The sequence below is a fragment of the Lolium perenne genome, chromosome 2 (assembly GCF_019359855.2).
Source record: "Lolium perenne isolate Kyuss_39 chromosome 2, Kyuss_2.0, whole genome shotgun sequence".
Classification (NCBI taxonomy): Eukaryota; Viridiplantae; Streptophyta; class Magnoliopsida; order Poales; family Poaceae; genus Lolium; species Lolium perenne.
In genome coordinates this window covers 244,696,950-244,720,583 of record NC_067245.2, presented here as the reverse complement: position 1 = coordinate 244,720,583, position 23,634 = coordinate 244,696,950, and the positions used below count along the sequence as shown (strand labels likewise).

At 41.0% G+C, this 23,634-nt stretch overlaps 1 long non-coding RNA gene across 3 annotated transcripts; it reads right to left on the bottom strand.

Annotated features, from left to right (window-relative positions):
* Positions 1-2,030: 2,030 nt before the first annotated feature.
* LOC139836142 (uncharacterized) lies at positions 2,031-13,846 on the bottom strand. Of its 3 annotated transcripts, XR_011752505.1 has the most exons (11): positions 13,201-13,846; positions 12,260-12,719; positions 10,978-11,074; positions 8,331-8,410; positions 8,150-8,231; positions 7,203-7,275; positions 6,804-7,070; positions 6,518-6,697; positions 4,801-4,970; positions 3,587-3,754; positions 2,031-2,420 (listed from the first exon to the last, which is right to left on the bottom strand). It is a non-coding gene; the product is annotated as an uncharacterized lncRNA (long non-coding RNA). The 3 variants fall into 3 exon arrangements; XR_011752506.1 differs by lacking the exon at positions 7,203-7,275 and having other exon boundaries at positions 8,331-8,406; XR_011752504.1 differs by lacking the exon at positions 7,203-7,275 and having other exon boundaries at positions 13,201-13,845.
* Between the last annotated feature and the right edge of the window lie 9,788 nt (positions 13,847-23,634).

Genomic DNA, 23,634 nt, shown 5'->3' with positions numbered 1-23,634 from the left:
ACTTGAGTTTTTGGGTTAAACTTGGCGCCAGATTTTCGTTTTGGTCTGGTTGCCACTACTTTTTTTTCCTTTTCTAAGGGGGTATGAGTTCTGAGACATGGAGGAAGAGATGATTGGAAAGGAGGGACGGCCAAGATGGAGGATGCCACGGATTGCTGACATGGCTGGTGAAACAAAGTCACGGCCCCTAAAAGGAGGCATGATTATTGATTGATCGATTGCTCCGCTGCATGCGTCAAATGGGTCTCTCTACTAAATGCTTCCACTAATCTGGTTGTTTCCCTTCCTATTAATACTACCTAGCTAGCTGCATCCGGGATTCAATCGATCCATATTTCTATGGACCGAGATCAGACGTCAACCATCGTGTGAGAATTTTTTTTGCTTCAAGGGTGAACTGAACTTTGGCAACAGCATTAAAAAAAATAAGGAGGGATCATAGACTTTCCTTTCCACCGTAATAACAAATAATCTGTTTCCTACATTTACGTGATCAATTAATATCATTTCCTTCCAAGATGTACTATACAAATATTATACAATTATTATATATGCGGTATGGAATCCTATATGCTTTGTTTATATATGATGAGTATACATATCTTCCTTCTCAACTGCATGTGATTTTCATTCTAAATGAGATAAAACTTAATTTCCGATAGACAGCTTCAATCAAAGTATATTTGTTTCTGATAATAACCTCAATTTCACGGTGAATTGAACTTGGCAACAACTTCAATCAAAGTACTCCAATAAACTAGAGGGAATGCTTGGTTTTAACTTTTAACCATCAGTATGGAATACGATTGTGCCCCGCTGGCAACGCGCTACATGCCAAAAAAATAAGATGGGTCATAGACTTTCCTTTCCACCTCAATAACAAATAATTTGTTTCCTAAACTTAGGTGATTAATATATTTTCCTTCCAAGATGCAATAAACAAGCAATATGCAGTTATGACTAGAATATGTACGGAATCCAATATGCTTCCATTGTATCTGATGTGTATACATATATTCCTACTCAACTGCATGTGCTCTTCATAAAAAATGAGATAAAACTTAGTTTCCAATAAGATATATATGTACACAGGTTGATCTTAACTTCTTGTCATGTGTTGTTAAAAACAAGACATGAAACAGAACAAGAAAAGCAACAAGATCGAATTATAGCCAGCTTCACTCACTTCACCAAACATATATAGTGTACTAGAGACCAAGGCAGATACATCTTCTCGGAATTTACTGCTGCCAGGTTATTTTTTGATAGCACTACAACAATATGTATATGTTCTGCCCTAGTACACCTTCCAAGATTGAATTTCATCTTCTTCCCTTTCAATCCGTGGGCACATGTTAGAATGATTTTTCCTAAATAACGCTAGTAAATCAGAGCATCCAACTCTGCCAAGGTATAAATTGTAGGATATAAATTCGGCCAGTGAATCACTCGTGATTGTTTCAGCATTTTTACGAGCATCTTTTTTCATATAGACTTGAGCAACACTTCACAGGGATGTTTTCTTTATGAAAGAAAAAACAAATTCATATACGAGCTCAACTGATAGCAAGATGGGTATGAATGAGATTGGGGATTGAGCACGCAAGATCCTGTGGGGTATTGGTATATACAAGCCTATCTAACTAGTGATTTGCAGGTCCTAATACACCAACAGCGTGACTTGAAGCAAAAGCAGATAGATTAGCCTGCTGAGTTGCTTGCTACTAGTAGATCGGTCATGGTAACTTAACTCCTTTCCTCAAGCATTGTAAGATCTATATCGGCTGCTCCTACAAAATGGAGTCTACCCATCAGATTACTTCAACTTGAATATGAGCAACTCCAAGACAGTTTGTCCCCAGCTACATCCAATACTTTTTTGGGGGAGCTACATCCAATACTTTGCAAATACTCCGTATTAAGCAAGACAAACTCCAATTTCTTAAGCGAAGATTCGTCAATCCTCACAACATACACTTTGCAACAACAAACTATACAAGAAGTAAAAGAGACCCTCCACCCAAGCCAAAGATTTCAAACGCCATTTGCCTTTTTTTTTGGACTCGTTTAGTTCACAACATAACATTAACTCTGCCCAAAAATTAAACCTGGTCGATGGCTCAGGAATCCCCATGAAAATATTGTAGGCCATCACACAGGTTGCCGCGAGAGAAACTCAATACAATCGCAAAGATGAACAATCATTAAAATGCACTAAAGCTGCTACAACGCTTATTATATATACCGTGTGGTATGCATCAACAAACATCTTTTTTAAAGCTTGTCCAGTTACTATTACTTCTGCAATGCATTTCTTGTCAAGGGGAAGTGGGCACTACTTGAAATTGCTTAGCCCACACCAAGCTTCATAGCAGCCAGCACAGATTATCGCAATCAACAAAGGTGCATAGTAGATTGAGCTGCAAGTGAAATAACACAAGGGGATGTTAATACGAGATGTACTAATAAATTTATGTAGGACAAACTTGGAGACTCAAAACAAATATGACACACTCATGAACAATCCCTTGCTTCTGTCCACCACTAACAGCCTAAAATTCTACTGCAAGTGTTTCAAAATATAAGACGTTTTGGTAACCTACAATAATATCTTATATTTTGGAGCGGACGGAGTAGCATAGTAGTACGATTTAAAATTTGAAACCGCTAAGCTAGTAGCCTGGAGCAACGAAAAATGACACGAGGGAGTTTTAAAACACAGATGCATTCTTCTGGCAAATCAAATAATGGTATAAAATACAAAGATGGCTATAAACAAACAAATAATTTGCTACCTACATATATTTCACTTGCTTCTGATATCGTGACCACTGACCACCACTAATAGCCTAAAATTCTTCTACCTATGTTTCAAAATATAAGATGTTTTGGTAGCCTGCCATAAAATCTTATATTTCTGGAACGTAGGTAGTAGCATAGTTGTAGGATTTAACGTAGAACTAATAAAATGAAAAGTTGTACAAGAAAGACAAAACAGAAACCGATAAGATAAAATGTATTATAGGAGTACAACTGATATTTTAATCTATTGTTATTATGGTATTTTATAGGTATCAATGAGATAACTGTCAAAATCCTTTATAATCACTGAATGATTCACCGACACAATATTTTTCAAGTACCTAAATGAACTCACCAAGCATTCAATTGTTCGAAGTGCAAGCATGATCCCACCAGCAAATTTATACCTAAAACTAGATTGAAGATTGAATCTGCATGCAAATGCGGTACAATAGAAATGGTAGCGACGCTTCAACACGTTCAGGTATCTTTGCCAAATCTTCAAAGAAACTAGCTTTACCATAAGCAAGGAGTCAAGTATGCAACTCTACAACAATGGTAGCGACGCTTTAACACGTTCAGATATCTTTCGTGCTTTACGGACAGTTGTACTTGTGGTTGAAGTGCTCTATACATACCCAAGAACCAGTCCAGCTTATGAAACATAGTACTGATAACATAGTTTGCAGAAGGCAATTTAGCACAATAAAATAAGCTACCAATTGCAGGTCCACCTCCACCCATCAACAAAAGAGAAGCGGACGGGGCGGGAGAATGTACTCACCAGTGCACATCAGCATGGGGGGTCAACTAGCAGCAGCAGTCGGGATCTTTCTCGCGGTGGCAGCGACGGCGCATCTGGAGGAACAACACCAGCATCTTATCCTTCATACAAGGAAAATACATCAATTAGCAGCCAGGCACGGAACGATCCCAGGGGCACACCATTGACCTGCAAAACACACAAACATATGAGATTCAGGGGTTTAGAGTTGGTTCACATGGAAAAAATGTTGCTTTTCTGCTCATGCAAGAATGTTGGTTCACACACATAGTTCATGCAAGAATTTTGGTTCAAGGAGAGAAGCTATGGTGTCCTGATGGTGAACATGGTAATATGGGCAGAAAAGTGTGTGAACATTTGTTCTCTATGTCACAATAGCATGGAGTGAGCTAAGAAATAGACACTGTCACTGTTGTAGTTCCACGACAATCACTGCCAACAAAATATGGTTCTACTTTTTCAGTGGCCAATTAAATTAAAGACAACCATAATCTTTCAAATATAAGAGAGAGACATTTTGTACAACTTAACAGTCTACCCGCTCAAATAATAGATGGCTAAATGCTTGTCAAAAGAAATATCATGTAATACCAGACCTAGGCACTCTAACTAAAAGAAAGGGTCCACTCGAGTAAGAATGAAAATTCCAATCACGGATTAAAATTTGAAACCGCTAAGCTACCAGCTTGCGGCAACGTGAAATGACACGAGTGAATGTTAGATAATACGAAAGGTTTAGAACTAGTAAATTTAGGAAGGAAAACTCAGAGGCTCAAAACAAACACACTCATGCATTTTACTGCAAATCAAATAACAGTATAAAATACAAAGATGACTATGGTATAAAATACAAAGATGACTATGCTACCTACATATATTTCACTTGCTTCTGATGCCGTGCCCACCACTAACAGCCTAAAAATCTTTAACATGTTCAGGTATGGTAGTGACTATTTAACATGTTCAGGTATCTTTACCAGGTCTTCAGAGAAACTAGATGTACCATAAACAAGGAGGCAAGTATGCAACTAATAAAATGAATTAAAATCATTTCACGCTCTATGAACAGCTGTCCTTGTGGTTGAAGTGTTTGATACATGCCAAAGAACCATATTCAGGTTTCAAATATGAAACATAATACCGGTCACATATTTTGTAGAAGGCAATTTAGCACAGCAAAAGAGAAACGTACAGGGCCAGGAGAATGTACTCACCGGCATACAGCAGCGTGTGGAGTAACCTAGCAGCAGTATGTCGTCATCTTTCTTGCGGTGGCAGCGACTACGCATCTGGAGGAACAACATCAGCACCGCGTCCTTGGAATACAAGGAAAATACACCAATTAGCAGCCAGGCACGGAACGATTCCAGGGCGCATCATTGACCTGCAAAACACACAAAAAGATGAGATTCAGAGGTTAAAAGTTGGTTCACATAAAAAATGTTGCATTTCTGCTCATGCAAAAATGTTGGTTTCCAGACAGAGTTCATGCAAGAATGTTGGTTCCCAGACAGAGTTCATGCAAGAATGTTGGTTCCCAGACAGAGTTCATGCAAGAATGTTGGTTCAGGGAGAAAGGCTATGGTGGCCTGATGGTGAACATGGTAATATGAGCAGAAAAAGCATGTGAACATTTGTTCTATGTATGTCACAATAGTATGGAGTGACCTAACAAATGGACATTGTCACTGTTGTATTTCTAGGCCAGACAATTACTGCCATCAAAATATGGTTCTGCTTTTTCAGTGGCCAATCAAATTAAAGACAACTGTAATCTTTCAAATATAAGAGAGACATTCATACAACTTAACAGTCTGCCCGCTCAAATAATAGATGGCTACATTCTGGTCGAAAGAAAGATCATGCCATAGCCGACTTAGCCATTCTAACTAAAATAGAGGGTCCACTCTAGTAAGAATGAAAATATGAAACAAGTAGGCTAAAATTTGAAACCACTAAGCTAGTAGCCTGGAGCAACGTAATATGACAGAGAGGGAATGTTATATATTACGAGAGGTTTAGAACTAGCAAATTTATGTAGGAAAACTCAGAGGCTCAAAACAAATATAACACACATATGCATTCTACTGGCAAATCAAATAATAGTATAAAATACAAAGATGGCTATAAACAAACATATAATTTGCTACATATAGACATTTCACTTGCTTCTGAAATCGTGACCACCACTAACAGCCTAAAATTCTTTTACCTATGTTTCAAAATATAAGATGTTTTGGTAGCCTGCCATAACATCTTATAATTTGGAACGGAGGCAGTAGAATAGTTGTAGGATTTAACGGTATAACTAATAATACTTGCTCTCATCAAAACTGGCTACCTACAACCATATTGTATTACATACATACACATGAACCTCTGGGCGAGTAGTGCTCTTCTTTTCCACAGGGTTCACTGCCAAATCTACCAAAATGAAACTATAACATAACCATCTCAGATTTAAACTTAAATACCAATTGTAGTTGGTGAGATAAAAATATAAAGCATCTATCTGCATGAAGTCCATCAAAATGCCTCAAAATTCGTTGGTTCTTAGAAAATCATTTGTGTCCAGTAGCCTGCGAGGAGAGGCTTGGGAGTCCACCAAATGGTAGTTTTGCTTTGCAAAATTAGTCTCTACCTCGGCGCCCTATTGTCCAGATACAGATACATCGTAATTAACATTGCTTTACGATATCCAGATGAACTCATGAGACAAAATTCGCTTTGTTCACTTAATTAGCATGTGAAAGTAGAACCATGTCGCGTAGATACCAACCATAACCAAAGTTCTAAACCTACCTCACTGGAAAACTGTAGTTCTGCAGTATCGCGTAATATTAACATGTACTCCACCTAACTACAAAAATAAACACTCAGAATAGTCTACCAGAGTGCTCAAAACCATTAATATTGATAACTCAAAATTACCTTTGATCAAGACTTTAGTGTCATCGCCTCTAGTATTCCAGCGGAGGTACCTAAATTGCGCGTATACGAGGAAAGCACGAAGTGGATACTTGGGTAGGCCACCAGATTGGTTTGGAGGTCATTGACATCAACACTCGGAACACCAACAAGCCCCAGAGGAGAAGCCAATGATGATATGACCTACACATTAGTTTTAACCTAGTTAATGAGAGTGAAAGAAAATATTACACAATACTACAGCATTCCCCATACATAAAACATGCACTAGAAAGAAATAGGCTTATACCTGAGACATAAGCATGTTCAGGTTGGTGTAGGTTGGGCGCTCAATATCAAGGGACTAGAGGCAGATGGCATAGATAGCCTCGTTGTTAAGAACAACCACATAAATGTGTTCAATGAGAGAGTGAGGACACACAAGTGAACTCAAGCTTGTAATTTATTCCACAGTCAACAAAGAGCTGCTCAAGGAGAAGAGAACCAAGGCCATAGCAAGTTCCACCTCCAACAGCGTTGAAGACAAGGAAGCCCTGGAGACCAATAGTGTAGTTTTCTGCAAGGTTCATGAAGTAGTCAAGGAAAAAATCAACAATCTCTTTGGCCAACTGTGATAATGGAGGCAATTGTTAGACAAATTATCAGCAACATAACAATTACTGTCATCATTGCACACAAGACACATCACCTAATGTAGCTGGAAAGAAATGCACCATGACATATCACAAAACATACATTGAATATCCAAGCATAAGCTACACCTACATTAACAAGGAGGGTGTAAAATACCATGTCATTCCAAAAACATAGCAAAATAAGGTGTCAAATTGACAAATAACCTGACATATATACTATCTACTAAGGTAAGTATGTAAAAGCCAAATACTAGTAAGGGTAGTATTGCTAGATAAAGCAATGATTATTAGACACGGACAAGTGTTATCTTGATGCCTTGACAGAAAACAACTTAAATTTGGAGAGCCACGGGAACTTCTTTAAATATAAGAAAGCACTCTTAAGCCTATACCAAGGAAAATAAGAAAGCACTCCATAAATTTGCCCCGTACTCCTAAATAAACCACCACGACTAAAAAGGAAGACTAGTAACAACTAGACAATGCATCTGATGGAAATCTAAGCAAAAACAGAAGCTAAAACTGAGTTAAGCTAGATATATAGGAGGTTAACAATGATTTTTTTGATAAATACATAATACTTGTTATCAATGAATTGCAATAACCAGTCTATATAACACATGATATTAACAAGCAAGTAAAAGTTGATTTTCCACCCTACCTGTATATTTGATGTAGACACATGTATATTGGCACATATATAGACTAAATAAACAAGTCAAATCAAGACACGTCAACACTACAAAAACACAAAATGCACAAACAAAACCAGGGGCATTCAAAGCCAAATTTATAATATGCATCTAATTAGTTCACACTACCAAATACATCACCGTTATGGGGCTCACCATAACCAAGGGACAACTTCATAAGTTGTGTCAGTACTATTGCACTTGGTAACATAGCTTAACACAAATAAATCAGGGGGGACTCTACTGCATATGATGGTATAGAGCTTAATATACAAAGAGAAAAGGAAGATTTGATGGTGGGAATCAACCTTGCCGGCCATCAGTGAGCTTCACATGGACATCCATGTAGACAAACTTGGCCATGTCAAGTGCAGTATCCCTGCGCCCCAGCTGAACAAAAAAAAAAGAACAACAACAACACAAGCTTGCATCAATCAGACACATCACACAAATGAATCAGCCAAACATCCCAGGAAAAGCCAGGCTTACCATCTCAATCCCGGCAACTCAACCAAATCCTTCATCTACCAGATCTCGTATCAAAAATGTGATTCCAGGGAAAATCCTGACTGGTTATTGCAATTCATTGTTAACATCAGGTGTTATACGCCGTCTCTCAAAAATGATATAGTCAGAATCAAACTTAAGAAGTTAGCAAGCATAGAACATAAAAGGCACAGAATGAAGAATAAGAGTGCACAAAAGAGTTACATCATGGAATGGAATCACTAGTAATGACACATGCCAATCATATTCTCTGCAAATTTTAAGATTGTTCGCAGAAAAGTTTAAACACCTTCACATTACAGAAAATGACATGAAGTCGGTTGAAAGAAAAATTAAGATCACTCTCTTTATCTCATTCAAAGATGGATCAGAGAAACAAAAGCTGCATTTTTGCTCATGCAAGATTGTTTGTTCACAGGTAGAGTTCATGCAAGAATGCTGGTTTACAGATAGGGGCTCCGGTGGCTGATGGTGAACATGGTAATATGACCAAAAAAGTCTGAACATTTTTTATCCAACGACACAATAGCGTCATCACTTTTCTTTTTAAACATCAGACAATCATTGTAATTACAATATTTAATGTTCTACTTCTGAGCGGCAAATCTAATTAAAGACAAATGTAATCTTTTTTTCGAGGAAACGCAAAGGAATCTTTCTCTTTCATTTCGTTGAAGAGGTAGGGTTTGCTACATGTCTATTAGGTTGTTGGCAAATCATCTCTCGGGTTATCTTCAGACAGTAAGAGGTAGACATTGTACAACTTAATAGCCTACCCACTCAAATAATAGATAGCTACATGCTTGTAAAAAGAAGATCATGCCATACCAGACCTAGGCATTCTAACTAAAAATAAGGGCCCACTCTAGTAACAAATTAAAATTCGAAACATGGAGGTTAAAATTTCAAAAAAAAGCTAAGCTAGCAGCCTAGTGTAACGTGAAATGACTTGAGGGATTGTTAGATATTACGAAAGGTTTAGAACTAGGAAATTTATGTACAAAAACTCAAAGGTTCAAAACAAAATATAACACACTCATTCATTCTATTACGGAAAAGCTTCCACTTCATCAAGATTCTAGAATAATCTTTCAGAGCATATACAAGCTAAAGCTGCTGCATGGAGCTAGTTTTACCTCAAAGATGGTGAGTTCGGACCTACAGGCTAACACCCAGCACCATGCAACAATAGTACCATGTCATGCTTCAGCTGGAGCTTGGTGTATTCGTGAACTTGGTTATAACAGTGTGTTTTTGGCGTCTTATGTCCGCAAAAGCAGAATTAGATTCCTTCTATTGAAGTTGCAAAAAACCATTCCCTCTTTTTATTTGCAATTTGAGGTAAAGTGCTTCTTGATGCAAGACTGGAGAATCATACTACCAATAAAAGAAGGGCACAACCAATATATTTTCATAGGTAAATACAATCCAATTTACTATGTTGACAACATCTGCTCCCAAGTTAGTTGCTCAATTAGTAATAAAATATAGCAGGTTAATACTCTATTTTGAATCTTGACAAATATCTGAATGTGTAATAAGGAACATGAACCATAGTGTGCCCATTAACAATTCAAAGATTGGTCTGTAATACTTGATTTATTATACACACAATTTGACATGGCTAGGTAGCAATCCTTGAAAGAATGCACCAACAAATATTCAGTCAAATAATTATTTATTATGTTTAAATAAATGGTTCCCATGAGTGAGTTAGTGGCACAACATAATTCGAACTCCGCAAATCACTCTTAAACCTATAGGCCTATACAGGAAAAAAAAAACTGAAGCAGCTACTGAACAAAAAGGCAGCTAACAACCTAATTCCAGAACAACATTAGGAAAGTAGGAACCATGGTGAACAATAGATAGGTTTCACCTTAACTGAGACCCGATTAATAGGTTGTTCCTGAACACCTGATCATTAAAATAGCTCAAAATGGTATATCCCTGTCGTAAGCTTATGAATTGGAACCAATTATGCATTCAACAATTGATCATTGGATATGTGACATGCTAAAAATTCTCAAACACACCCCAAAATATGTTACGGAGTACATGTATTATAAGAAATTGAAAACGATACAAAGTACAATCAGCACAGCGGAAACAACTAAAACTAAAGCCAATTCTAACAAAAGTTAGAAGAAAACTAGTAGATGGACTAGGAAAGCAAAGAAAAGCAAGAAGCAAAAACAACAACGAGGCTTGCCCGTATTAGTACTTTTCATGCCTATATAATGCTTTAGCAATTCCAATGTTGCCAGCAATTCGCTACATGATACAAAACCACTAAATACTAGTATATTTACTTTGAGAGGATTTACATCATGCATGTATACTAGGAACGAGCTGAAATCATGACTTGATAACCTCTTCTACTGCTAGCATACACGTACCTCTGCAGAATTTCTAACACCTCTAGCTAGAAAACTAAAACGTCTCAATGACACATAGAAGCATTGCCAGACAATACAACATACACTGCCAATACACACGATCAAGAAGAAGAAGAATTTCAGAATTCAAGATGAGTAATTCAATGCACAATTCCATTTTTTATGTCTACATAAGACCATCAAGATGTCAACAATTTTGACAGCAAGTTCGTTAGAAGTATCGGAATCACCTGCAAGGGTGCGACATTCATCAGGTTCACACACTAAGCCCTCTTCCAATTTGGTGAGGCGCCTTCCTCTGAGACACTCCACCGTCCACTCCAATGGCTGCCCAAGATAGAATGCAAGAGAATCAATAAAAAAATGTCAGGTTTAAAAATTTCTAGTGCTTTTCATAGACAGTTCAGAGTTCGGTCTACTAAATAATATAGCTGAAAACATTTTTTCTAACCCAACAGACAATGCCGCAATACATAGATACAGACCAAGCACATCTGGACCAACAACAAACATAATTTCAGTCTAACCATTTATTAGGAAAAACTATCATTACAAGAGCATACCCCAAATAAGGAGAACAATGTTTCATGATTTATAGCAGAATTAACTAGCTAGTATGTCTTCAAGAGTTTCAGGTAGTATTTGCTCATTTGGATATTAGAATTGCTGCATGCATCAGTACGCAGAATGACTATAATTGTAATTCTGCTCACAAGAAACAAAACAAAATAAATAATGATCTGGGTGTACAGCTACATGTAAAGATGACATACTTTGTTCTTTCTTTCTCAAAATCGTTCTCTTCCTGCTAAATTACTTAACTAAAGGATTATATATCTTTACTTGGCTTGACTGCCTACATGACACAAGGAAAAAACTACAACTAGAAAAATCGAATCTAAGACCATATTCACCTCACAAATGCACCATTAAATTCCTACATTCCTACACAAAACAATGATTGAGGTATACAAACAACAGACTGAAAATGAGATGTGCCTTTGGTGACACATGAATTTCAGAGAACTCCCTGTGACAGCATGAATGGAACAGAGAGTTGCTTGCTTGATTTGCAGTTTCAATTGGTAGAAGAAATATTCATACCACCTCCCTAGATACAGGTGACTGAATCAGGAGAACAAATAGGATTTGGAAGAAATTAGAAGGCTCCTATTTGTTTGGACTTTAGGTAAAAAAATCTGATTCCGTTAGCTGCTTGCTTATTTCCTCAAATATAACACCTCGTACGTCTGGTAAAAAGCAAGTTATGGACATGTTTTTGCTCCTGAGCTACTAGAGAAATGTCCATAATTGTACAACGTAGCCTAGCACTTGGTCAGTCAGCATATTTGTGGAAACTAGTAGTAGTACTACATAACTAAATGGAGATTACATATATGCGTCAGTTTGGCTGACACCACAACACAGCTTCTTTCCTCTCTCGATTAGCACACAAATCACATCCAGTTCCATTGACACAGCAAAGCAAAGCAGAGCCAGAATTGGTCTCACCTGCAAACAGACGATGGCCTCACATGGCGGGCAGCACATGGCGGGGAGTCGCGCCGGCAATGCCGACGGACAAGCCTTCTGTCCCGTCCTTAGAGGAGATGCGTGGAGGACGGTGGCATGAGCATCCCTCCATGGCTCACGGCGCCGCCGTCCCGCCCTGATGGCCGGCGTGCAGCGCCCTCCCAAGTGCATCGGCAACGCGTGCGATGCGGTCTGGCGAGCTCGACGGAGCGCCGCGCCCGAACCAACCGATGCATGCGCGCACCGGTGAGAAAGCCAACTGCACCGCCACAGGTTCATGGCTGAAGGAGCTAGGCCTGGAGCCACATCTCAGGGGTCCGGCGGCGCCAACAAGAGGAGATACATCGCTGGTAGGGTTCGACGGGGAGCATCAGATCAACGGTTCCGCGGCATGGCATCGATGGAGGGCGACACATGAATTTCAGGCATCTCCCGGTGACTGCATACAAATTGTGGAACAGACCAACATCAGTAAGTTATTTGCCTGATTTTGATTTCCGATTTGGTACAAGAAATCCTCAAATCACCTTCCTATATACAAGTGATAGAATCAAGAGTACAGATTAGAAGGCTCCTATATATTTGTTTGGACACTTTCGGTACTAAAAGCTGATTCAGTCAGCTGTTGGCTGATGTACTCAATTATTACGCCTCATCCGTCTGGTAAGAAGCAAAGTTATGGACATGTTTTTGCTCCTGGATTATTGGAAAAATGTTTGATGATTGTATATTGTAGCCTACTACTTAAGAGATTTTAGTGTTGATCAATCAGCAATTTTGTGGAGGCTAGTACTAGTAGATAACCTAAAGGAGAAGACACCACAATACTAGCTTCTTTCCTCTCTGGATTAGGACACAGAGCACCTCCACTTGCATCGACACAGTAAGGAAAAGCAGAGCGGGGCGAGAAGTGTTCTCACCTGCGGACAAACGGTGGCTTCACATGGCCGGCCACGGGGAAGCCGCGCGCGCAGCAGTCCTTGCAGAGCGGGGAGCTGCGTCGGTGATGCCGACGGACGAGATCCCGTCCCCTCCTCAGAGGAGACGCGTGGAGGACGTCGGCATGAGCGGCCGTCCATGGCTCGCGTCGCCGCCGTCCCGTCCAGGTGGCCGGCGTGCAGCGCCCTCCCAACTGCATCGGCCACGAGCGCGACGCGGTCTGGCGAGCTCGACGGAGCGCGGCGCTCGAACCAACCGCGCACCGGCGAGAAAGGCAACCGCGCCGCCACGGTTTCTTCGCTGAAGGAGCTGGGCCTGGAGTCGCGTTGCATGGGTCTGGCGGCACCAACAAGACGGGGTACATCGCTGCTAGGGTTCGACGGGGAGCATCAGATCGATGGTTCCGCGGCATGGAATCGGTGGAGGACGAGGATGTGGTGCCGGGGCGGTGCTGAGCAACGCGAGGAGTCGCCGGAGCTGGCCGGGATCTGTCCGTCGTGGCGGAGGCGGCGGCAGAGGAGATCGGGAGAGGTGTGCGTGATGGGAGGAGAAAATGGCGTGAGGCGTTGAGTGTTTTCTTTCTTTCTTTGAACTGCTTGTGGAAATCTGCGGTAGGAGACATGGTGGAAGAACGTTTAATTTGTTTCCTAAATATCTGGAACCTACATATTTCTGTGATTACTTACTTTCCTAGTACAAAGTAGGCAGTTGATTCCTCGATTGCTTTTTCCCACAATTGATTGAGCAGAAAAACAATCTTCCGTGCAAATCATCTTACTAATTATAGACACGGTTTAAATTCTATTGATGCCTTACCAAATTTTCAATAGAATTGCGCTTTTCCTTATTAACTATCACACTTGATTGGGTAGAAAAACAAACTACCGAGTAAATCATCTTGATTTTAGGCACGATTTAAATTCTACTGATGCCTCACCATATTTTCTATAGGAATAATTAATTTTTTTTCTTGGTCTACGGGATTTGCCTCTCGACCTTCCAAATCTGAATATACTGGTCAACAAGCTCCAACAATCAGATTTTCATCTGCAGATACTCCCTCCATACACAAATGAGCGAATGTCTATGTTTCCCAAGACCAATTAAGCATTTTTTTACTCACTCCATACCGATTAATTTGTTCAATAAAATAATAAGACATATACCACATATTATACTGTTGAACAAGGCTGTAAAATATGGGGACACATAAAATCACGCAAAATAGAGTGTCGGTAATTCGTATAACTCATATACCACTTTTCAAATGGCACGTCCTTCACAAGTTGGACTACCCTCCATAAACTTTATATGCTTAGAGTGGAAAGCTCCCACTTTGAATCAGCTGAACAAATTTTTATAACTTGGCTAGTTGTAAGTCAATATTGTTTATGTGCCCTATTATGTCACTAATCAAGAGAAAATACACATAAATCACCACTTCTTTTTTATCAAAGTATTGCCTTTATAGGAGCCACAATCATAGGAACACATGAAAGCATGCCAAAACCATCACAAACCCTAACCTATTGCATGTGGTCGTAACTAGGAACATTCAATACACAAGTTTTAAGCGGCACCTCCTTAACAAATTGGACCGCCTAGCAAAAAAAGTATGTACTTAGCGCGGGAAACTTCCACTTGAGAGCAAGTTAACTAGTTTTGTAACAAGTTAGTATATTTTTTAGATGGTATTGTTATTATCCCTTACTAAACCATAAAGAAATAGGAAAATCACATATATCACCAATTTGTATAAAAAAAATTGGTGTATTTTCGTCTCTGGGGCCACATTCAGTCAAGCAAAAACAGTCATAAAACCATATCTTTGACATGAATTGGTAACATGTATATATATAAGGTTGGTGGGAAAGTAGACAATCCAATACACAACTTACTAATAGGAAGTTTCTAGACATGGAGCTCAAAACTCGTACCTCGAAGCAAATGAACATTTTTATAATAAATTGGGTCTTTTGAGTTGGTTTTGCTACTATGCCCTATTATATCACTAATAAGGAGGAATTCACATACAATCACCGCTTCCTAAATAAGTTAGGTGTATTTTCATTCTTGTGTTGCTAAACATGTGAACACATTAAATCACACAAAAAAAACCTAGCTCTTTGGCATGGTGTCCATAATAATGCCATTGGTACAAATACTATGGTTTTACTCAACACCACATAAACTTGTGAGCTAAGCAAGGCATGTCACCATTGTGTGGGCCCTACATCATCTCTTAGCTAGTTAGTTATTCTCCAACCCTATAGGGCATGTATGTCTCGTTACTGAGATATGTCGTCGGAAACTACATCCACCCGTCCGCTACTTCGTGTGTTCCCCCGCTTGCCACTTGTGCAACCCTATAATTAACTCGTTGTGATTCTTCTAGTCCTTAGAACTCTCGAAGTCACACAAAGTCAAGTATCTAAATACCTATTTTCCATGAAAAGTATTTAAATACCATCTTCTCCCATTTGGCAGAAGCCTCTCGATTCCATAGTTCTTGTGTGAGCCGCTCACATTCACATCTAAAACTATTTGTTAACACAAGAAGGGACTTGAAGGACCCCGAACACACTATATACTACCATAAGCTCAACACATCTTACAGAAAGACCCTAATGAAATAGGGAACTACAAATTGGTTCTTGTCTTTTGCAAAGAGCCATTGGACCAAAAGAACCAACAATAGCTGGATGACCGCCTAGTGGCTCGAGCACATGGCGGTGTAGCCTCTAGAGAAGGTTGTCCTTTGACCACCGCCATGCTTTTGATGAACCATTGTTGCTGATGTGCTCTCCCGATAGAAATCTCCAAAACACCGGGCCAAATTCCTGCTTGAGCATGGATGTTGTCAACGTGATCAATGGACTATGTTTTGTGTACTCATGATTCAACATGCATGGTAAACAGGAAAAACAAAAGGCGTGAGATGTTTTGGAGCTCAGGCTACATGTCACTAACCAAGAGGAAATACACATAAATCACTACTTTTTCATCAAAGTATATTGGAACACATGAAATCATGCCAGAACCATCAGAAAACTTAACCTATTGCACGTGGTCCAGATATGGGTATACAACCTTGTTTGTAACTAGGAAAATTAAAGAAACAAGTTTGAAGTGGCACCTCATTAACAAATTGGACCGCCTAGCAAAACAAGTATGTACTTGGAGCAGGAAACTCCCACTTTAGAGCAAGTTAACTAGTTTCTATAACGACTAGGTATCCTTTTGAGATGGTCATGTTATTATGCATTATTAAACCACTAAGAAATAGAAAAATAACATAAATCACCAATTTTTATAAAAAGTTGGGGCATTTTCATCCTAGGGGCCACATTAGATCAAGCAAAAATGGTCGTAAAACCATATCTTTGGCATGAATTACTAACATGGGCATATAAGGTGGAAAAGCAGACAAACCAATACACAACTTACTAACATGAAGTTTCTAGACATGGGGCTCAAAACTCACACTTCGAAGCAATGAACATTTTTATAATAATTGGGGTCTTTTTTTAGTTGGTTTTGGTACTATGTAGTATTATATCACTAATAAGGAGGAGTTTCACATACAATCACCACTTCTAAATAAGGTAGGAATATTTTCATTCTGGTCTGAACACGTGAACACATAAAATCATGCACAAAACCCTAGTTCTTGGGCATGGTGTCCATAATAATGCCATTGTTACAAATACTATGGTTGTACTCAAAACCACATAAACTTGTGAGCTAAGTGAGGCATGACGCCGCTAGCTAGGGGGAACAAAGTCACTTGGGATGACAGAGCTTTGATGGACATCCATGGACGCCACGATGAAGTGCCCATGCCGCCCCTTCAGGCTCACTGCCCGAGAGGAAATAGAAAGGTTGACATTCGACCAGAAGAATCAACAATGACTGGAAGATCGGTAAATGACCAGAGTAGAGGGCGGCGTAGCCTCTAGAGAAGGTCGTCCTTCGAGCGGTAAATGAAACATTGTTGTTCATACGCTCTCCTAGGAGCAATCTCAAAAATACCAATCCAAAATCATCCTTGAGCGTAGATGTTGCTGACCAAGAACATGAAGCCTCGCCTAATCTCCTTCAACTTTCCCAAGAAACTGCTCACCTTGCCTTAAGGTGGCAGTTTTCCCATGGGGACTGGGTATCTCACCCATTAGTGGCGGGGATGGGGGCCATTTTCTCCCCACGGGTATGGTAGGGCGGGTATCCGTTAGCTAGCGGGTACATGTACGAGGGACGACTTGGAAACAAGGAGTCCCTGCGGATACCCGATAAGCAACCCTAAAACTAACTGATCCATTCATTTCCCCCACCCCCAGCCGCCACTCTCCCCATCTCTCTGGTCTGTCCCGATTCCCATGTCCCCATTCCCCTCGCCTCTGGTCCCTATTTCCATCTACCCTAGACCACGACTACTAAACTGGCGGTGAGCAGCTCTGTCCATCCATGAGGTCCATCGCTTCCCGTCTACTACCTCTGGTCCCTTCTCCCGTGGCCCTCACCCGCTCCTCGTCCTGACGTCCTCCTTATCAAGATCGCAAGGCGATCAATGGCCGAGAAAGAAGATGGTTGCGACGGTGACGGACGACTCAGCAATGACGGTGCCCAGCGACTCTGCGAGTACGATGATGATTGCGAGTGGGAGTAGGTGCAGGCGAGGCTGGTGACACACTGATGCGGCCATCTGCATCTACTAAGCGATTTGCGAGTTGAAGCAGTTGACCAACGAGTACGAGCAGTTGCCAGCTAGTATCCGTGGGGATTGGGTACCCGATTATTTCGGGGATGGGGACGATATTCCCCTCGCGAAGCTTGGTAGGGATGACATGGATGTGGATTAGCGGGGATAGGGCGGGGATGGTGGAGAGCCCCCCGGAGACCCCCGTCCCCATCTCCACCTTAAACCCCGCCTCACCTCCACCACCCTGACGATGACAATAAGAATGGATTAGCAGCCGATACCCCTCCAACACCACTCAATATCGGGCACACCCGACCCTTACTGTAGACATATCGAACGGTAACGCCACGATTTTGTCCATCCCCAACTCCGGCTTTGACCTTGAAAGCACCATGGCAGACCTCTGCTAGACTTAACCTGTGTGCTCTAACGATTGATCCCATACCGGCATGCCGCCAAACTCCACTAGCGAAAACCTACACGTAGAGCTACTTCTAAACCTAGTATACAAGGAGGGAATGTGGCTACCTCGCACACACTCGCTCACGACGGACGCACCTCTAGAGGAAGGAGGCAGAGGCGGCACCGAGGGTGGACTCTCAAGAGCTCTTTGGAAGGAACGGGAAAAGTCTAGATTCACATCTAAGACGACACATACTCATTTAGCTTTATTTAGGTTCTAAGTAGCAAGATTTTTGTTCTCAGACTTGAGTTTTGATATCTTTTGTTATGATTTGATGCACAAAGGGTATATATATAGAAGCTTTCTAGGGCGTTCCTAGGGTTTTGGTGCAGTTTGGGCGGGAAAGTTTGACTAAATTGTTGAAATAAATTTAAAAGTGGCCGCTAAGTAAACTGGGCCAAAACACTCCAATACGCCAGCCCACCCGTTTAGGGTTAGTCCAACCGCAGCACTCCTCTAACCAACCAGGTCACGCCATTTCTCCTCTAACCACCAGCGCGAAAGAAGTCCAAATAACCCCCCTATCTATTGCATTTGGGGCGCTAACCCCCCTTATGTTTCAACTGGGTTATTTAACCCCCACAAGTATCCAAAACCAGGCAAATTACCCCCCTAAGACTATATGGGCTGTTTTGGTAGCGGTTTTGGCCACGGTGGTTAGTGGTTTCGGCCACATAGGCCACCCCTCAGTCCTCATCCTGAAACGCCTCTTGCGTGCAGACAAAGGACCCGCCCGCCGCCGCCGAGCAACACCATGGGCTCCTTCCTCCCCATCCTCGTGCTCGCCGTCGCGGCCAATGGCCTGCTGGTGATGCGGTTGCATGGCCTGAACCAGGGACAACATCTACCTGCTCACCCTGCCGACGGCGCGCTCGCGGATTGAACCCAGTGACGCCACGCCCTGCCGCTGGATGGGCATCTCGCTCGTGAACAAACTGGTCAGCAGCGAGGTCCCGGCCTTCTCGGCCTTCCTCGCCGGCGTCGCCATGCTCCAAGAGCTCATCTCCCCTAGAACCTGTTCACGCCGGGCCCGTGCCGACCGAGCTCTGCCGTCTCGCGATTGTAGGGTTTCTCGTCGGCGGCGGACAGGCGCGTCGCCGCTGTAGCCTAAAGAGAATGCTGTCTTCTCTCTAAGCCACACCTCGCTCAGCTCGCTGCAAGTCTCGAGCCTCGATCGAACACTGATGCAGCTTCTCTGAGCGGTCGCTTCTCGTGGCGCTGTTCAGCGGGCTGAAGCACGTAGAACCTGCTGCCGTCGCTTGATACGTCTCCGACGTATCGATAATTTCTTATGTTCCATGCCACATTATTGATGTTATCTACATGTTTTATGCACACTTTATGTCATATTCGTGCATTTTCTGGAACTAACCTATTAACAAGATGCCGAAGTGCCGATTCTTTGTTCTGCTGTTTTTGGTTTCGTAAATCCTAGTAAGGAAATATTCTCGGAATTGGACGAAATCAACGCCCAGGGCCTATTTTGCCACGAAGCTTCCGGAAGTCCGAAGACGAAAGCGAAGTGGGGCCACAGGGTGCCCAAACCCTAGGGCGGCGCGCCCCCCCTTGGCCGCGCCGGCCTATGGTGTGGGGCCCCTGTGCCCCTCCCGACTTGCCCTTCCGCCTACTTAAAGCCTCCGTGACGAAACCCCCGCAAGAGAGCCACGATACGGAAAACCTTCCAGAGACACCTCTAGTGAACCGTGGACCCGGTCCAATTCTCTTTACCGAAATTCAATCTACTGCACATCGTTTTACCGTTTTCGCAAACAATCATCTTCCACACAATACGGTTAATCCTTTGTTACAGCAAGCCGGTGAGATTGACAACCTCACCTGTTTCGTTGGGACAAAGTACTTTGGTTGTGTTGTGCAGGTTCCACGTTGGCGCCGAATCCACGGTGTTGCGCCGCACTACATCCCGCCGCCATCAACCTTCAACGTGCTTCTTGGCTCCTCCTGGTTCGATAAACCTTGGTTTCTTTCAGAGGGAAAACTTGCTGCTGTACGCATCATACCTTCCTCTTGGGGTTCCCAACGAACGTGTGAGTTACACGCCATCAAGCTCTTTGTCTGGTGCCGTTGCCGGGGAGATCCAGACACGCTGCCAGGGGAGTCTCCACTTCTCAATCTCTTTACTTTGTTTTTTGTCTTGCTTAGTTTTATTTACTACTTTGTTTGCTGCACTAAATTAAAATACAAAAAAATTAGTTGCTAGTTTTACTTTATTTGCTATCTTGTTTGCTATATCAAAAACACAAAAAAATTAGTTACTTGCATTTACTTTATCTAGTTTGCTTTATTTACGGTCTTGCACTCTATATTAAAAATACAAAAAAAAAATTAGTTATTTTTGTTACCATGTCTAGCTCTGAACCTGTTACTTCTTCGCTCAAGAATTAGTCTTCACTTTTAAACAAGGGGATGAGGAGAGTTTTAAGGATGCTTGGTCTAGAATTTTTACTTCTTATCGTAAAACCGAACCTCAAATGACTCTAAGTTTGCTCCTTAGTAATTTTTATTTTGGTCTTATGGTTCGCTATAGATATGCTTTGGATACTTTAGTGGGAGGAGATTTCCTTCATTGCAATGGGGATCAAGCTTTTAATGCCATAAAGAAGTTGGTTGCATCACATGATTCAGCTAATAACTTTGATTCAGCCCTCATTAGCATATATAGTAGATTAAACAATCTCGAGATAAGTACATCTCGCTTGGATGATAACTATTGCCACGTTCGTAATCGTCTTGAACAAGTTTTAGTGAACTCTAAACTTTCATTGTGGGATCCTACTGTTAAAATTGTTATCGGTGATCGAACTCTTCATGCCTACTGTGATATTATGTATGAATTTTGCCTTATGCCTGAAAGCATTTATAAATCTTTGAAACTTTGGGGAGTCGATGAAGGAGGAGAAGAAATAACTCTCATTGATAACTCTATTATAATTCCTAAGGGAATAGCCGCAGGTGTGCATACAACCATTCTTGGAAGAACAATATCCATTGATTATCTTGTTGTTGAAACATGAAAACTCATACTCGGAAGATCCCTGCTGAAACTATTGGGAGCAGTCATTGATGTTGGAGAAGGCACTCTGAAATTCACCTCTATACCGGGGGGAAATCATATATTTCCTAAACCAAAGGGAAAGAAAAACAATAAGAAAGGTAAGGGTAAAGCCCAAGGTAAGGTTGACACACCGTCTCTTGATAATACTTGATACACACTTTCTGCGCCTAGCTGAAAGGCGTTAAAGAAAAGCGCTTATGGGAGACAACCCATGTTTTTACCTACAGTACTTTGTTTTTATTTTGTGTCTTGGAAGTTGTTTACTACTGTAGCAACCTCTCCTTATCTTAGTTTTGTGTTTTGTTGTGCCAAGTTAAGCCGTTGATAGAAAAGTAAGTACTAGATTTGGATTATCAGCAGTTCCAGATTTCTTTGCTGTCACGAATCTGGGTCTACCTCCCTGTAGGTAGCTCAGAAAATTAAGCCAATTTACGTGCATGATCCTCAGATATGTACTCAGCTTTCATTCAATTTGAGCATTTTCATTTGAGCAAGTCTGGTGCCATTTTAAAATTCGTCAATACGAACTGTTCTGTTTTGACAGATTCTGCCTTTTATTTCGCATTGCCTCTTTTGCTATGATGGATGAATTTCTTTGATCCACTAATGTCCAGTAGCATTATGCAATGTCCAGAAGTGTTAAGAATGATTGTGTCACCTCTGAATATGTTAATTTTTATTGTGCACTAACCCTCTAATAAGTTGTTTCGAGTTTGGTGTGGAGGAAGTTTTCAAGGATCAAGAGAGGAGTATGATGCAACATGATCAAGGAGAGTGAAAGCTCTAAGCTTGGGGATGCCCCGGTGGTTCACCCCTGCATATTCTAAGAAGACTCAAGCGTCTAAGCTTGGGGATGCCCAAGGCATCCCCTTCTTCATCGACAACATTATCAGGTTCCTCCCCTGAAACTATATTTTTATTCCATCACATCTTATGTGCTTTTCTTGGAGCGTTGGTTTGTTTTTGTTTTTTGTTTTGTTTGAATAAAATGGATCCTAGCATTCACTTTATGGGAGAGAGACACGCTCCGCTGTAGCATATGGACAAGTATGTCCTTAGTTTCTACTCATAGTATTCATGGCGAAGTTTCTCCTTCGTTAAATTGTTATATGGTTGGAATTGGAAAATGATACATGTAGTAATTGCTATTAATGTCTTGGGTAATGTGATACTTGGCAATTGTTGTGCTCATGATTAAGCTCTTGCATCATATGCTTTGCACCCATTAATGAAGAAATACATAGAGCATGCTAAAATTTGGTTTGCATATTTAGTTTCTCTAAGGTCTAGATAATTTCTAGTATTGAGTTTGAACAACAAGGAAGACGGTGTAGAGTCTTATAATGTTTTCAATATGTCTTTTATGTGAGTTTTGCTGCACCGGTTCATCCTTGTGTTTGTTTCAAATAAGCCTTGCTAGCCTAAACCTTGTATCGAGAGGGAATACTTCTCATGCATCCAAAATACTTGAGCCAACCACTATGCCATTTGTGTCCACTATACCTACCTACTACATGGTATTTTCCGCCATTCCAAAGTAAATTGCTTGAGTGCTACCTTTAAAATTCCATCATTCACCTTTGCAATATATAGCTCATGGGACAAATAGCTTAAAAACTATTGTGGTATTGAATATGTAATTATGCACTTTATCTCTTATTAAGTTGCTTGTTGTGCGATAACCATGTTCACTGGGGACGCCATCAACTATTCATTGTTGAATTTCATGTGAGTTGCTATGCATGTCCGTCTTGTCTGAAGTAAGAGAGATCTACCACCTTATGGTTAAGCATGCATATTGTTAGAGAAGAACATTGGGCCGCTAACTAAAGCCATGATCCATGGTGGAAGTTTCAGTCTTGGACATATATCCTCAATCTCAAATGAGAAAATTATTAATTGTTGTTACATGCTTATGCATAAAAAAGGAGTCCATTATCTGTTGTCTATGTTGTCCCGGTATGGATGTCTAAGTTGAGAATAATCAATAGCGAGAAATCCAAATGCGAGCTTTCTCCTTAGACCTTTGTACAGGCGGCATAGAGGTACCCCTTTGTGACACTTGGTCAAAACATGTGCATTGTGATGATCCGTAGTCCAAGCTAATTAGGACAAGGTGCGGGCACTATTAGTACACTATGCATGAGGCTTGCAACTTGTAAGATATAATTTACATGATA